This window comes from Apaloderma vittatum, unplaced genomic scaffold (assembly GCF_000703405.1).
Source record: "Apaloderma vittatum isolate BGI_N311 unplaced genomic scaffold, ASM70340v1 scaffold5324, whole genome shotgun sequence".
Lineage (NCBI taxonomy): Eukaryota > Metazoa > Chordata > Aves > Trogoniformes > Trogonidae > Apaloderma > Apaloderma vittatum.
Window position 1 is genome coordinate 661 of NW_009710812.1, and position 2,400 is coordinate 3,060.

The window sequence follows — 2,400 nt, forward strand, 5'->3', positions numbered from 1 at the left end:
AGCCACGAGGCCCAGAGGCCACAAGTGCCCGTGGTGAGCACAGCTGTGGGATGTCAAAGCTTTGCTGCAGAGCCTCTATGAGATTTGGTAGCGGGAGAGGGAATCATCCTCAGGACACTGGGCCTGTGGCCCTGCTGCTGCGCCCTTGCTGTTGGCACGATGTCCCCGTGGCTGGAAAGCTTTGCTGGTCACGGTGCCCAGGAGGCATTGACACCATGAACCAGGCTGGGTCTCGAAGCGTGAGGACAGCGTGTCCCTGGGGCGGTGTCCTTGAGCAGTGCAGGTCCTGCCTCACTCTAGCCATCAGCTGTAGCCTGCAGAGCAGCCATGGGGCAGGATGGGGCCAGGGTCGGGCTCTGTCCCCTTCCTGCCCCCAGGGAATGGTGGCAGAGCAGTGGGGCAGGAGGGAGGTGCTGGGCCAGCAACAGGTCCAGGCTGCAAACAGCCCAGGGCTGGGGCGCTCGGGGTAGCTGGGCAGCTTTGCAGACTCCTGCAATTATCTGCTCAAGTATGTGAGTAAGGAATAATGAGAATTGTCCTGCGCTTTGTGCCGGGCTGAGCCAAGCCCCCAGCTCCCCGTCATGCTCTGCTGTGCCCCCAGGAGACAGCAAACGCTGTGCCAAGCCACAAGCAAAGACCTGTCGGTTCCTCTCCCATCGTGGGACAGGGGCTCACGGACACGACTGGGCAGTGCTGAGGGGCTGCAGCCCCCCAAGCTGGGACGTACTGGACTCTTGCTGCTGCTTTCTCTCAGTCTCAGCCATGCTCTCCTCTCCTCCTGCGCTGCCATCGGGCAGCCCAGATCAGCGCCCCCCACCCCGGCCAGGCCCCCTCAGCTCTGACGGGGTGCTCCAGCTTGGCTGGGGTTGGTTCAGGTTTGATTTCCACGGAGGGTGTTTGCTCCTCCTTTCGAAGGGGTTGTCGTTGCCGTGGCTCTGCGCAGAGCCGGTGCCTTGAGGAGCTGCAGACGCTGCGCCCAGATCTGCGCGGTTTGTGGAAGCTTGTTAGATGCAGAAGAGCATGTTTGTCTCTGCTTTTCAACATGTTTGTGCATTTTCCTCCTGATGTCTGTGGTTCAGTTTCACCTTCTTCTTTCTGTGAAGTTAAAGAACTGGAGAAAATAGTTTGGGAGGTAAAAGATGTTTTATTTTCAGAAAATGAAAAGTGTCCTTAAGTGTTTCTCTCTGTCTCTCTCTGTCTCTCACATCCTTTTCTCCCTCTCATCCCTCCCTTCCCCTCTCCCCACCCTTCCTTCCCAGGCAGGAGGTTACCAACTTCCTTGTCAGGAGCAAACCACTGTAATAAATTTTGCAGTTCATTTAAAAAGGCAGGCTTTGTCTTTTTTGACGGTTTTGCCAACCCTCCTTGTTGGTGCCACCCTCTCCTCCTGGCTCCCCACGGCCAGGCGGGATGTCCTGCGTGGGGGGTCTCTCCCCGAGTGCCAGGACCAGCACCCTGTGGCTGCGGGAGAAGGGGTTGCTGGTGCGGTGGGATTCAAGTCATCGGTGTCTCAGGGTCCATCTCAAAGTGCTGCTGGGAATTGCCACATTTACGGGCAATCAGCTTAGGCTCGGGACTTCTCATGTGGCCCTTGGTGGTCACTGTGGCTGAGAGTCGCCGGCGTGCAGGGAGTGAACGCACAGCAAAGCACAGAGCTCTGCCACAGGTTTGCTGACCCACCTGTAAGTATTTCAGTGCTGGGAGATGCCCTGTGCCCCGGCTCTCCCCCACCTCAGCGGCTGGAGCTGCTGCTTGGCTGGCTCCAGTCACCGGAGCGTTGGGCTGCGCTCCCATCCCGCTCTCCTGACCGGCAAAGGGCTGCTCCACAGCTGCAGTTCCCAATGGCATGTAAATACGTGCTGTGCCGAGACCCAGGAACGTAGCGGAGAGACAGCAGACGGGAGCGTCCCGGGCCCTGCTCCCCTGCACCGTGGCCAAACAATCCTCCACGGCATTCAGCCACATACAGCCACGCCTGAAAAAGCGAGCCCTTTCCCCCAGAGACATTGCAACAAAGAGAGAAGGTTGCCTTTAAAATCAGCATTTACTGTCATTGTAATCAGCAAAAGCACCAACATATTTTATGTGCTCCAAATGTGGGGAGGCAACAGGAGAGCCAGTTGGATGCTAAGAACAGAGCGAGAGCAAAGCCAGCCCCAGCTGGCGAGGTGCCACGCCAGCCGGGTGGGAGCCCTGGGAGCAGCAGGGAGAGGATTTTTGTCCTAAACAGCAGAAGATGCTATTGAAGTCAGCTGGTTTAGAAAAGACTTGAAGCCAGCCGCTGTCTTCCTTAGCGCATGTGCTTCCTAGGCGGCCGGTCCTCAGCCCTGCCCTGGCAGGGGCAAAGCTGAGCTTGCTCCCATGCCACCCGCTCCAGGTCCCCCAAGCTCAACCAGCTCT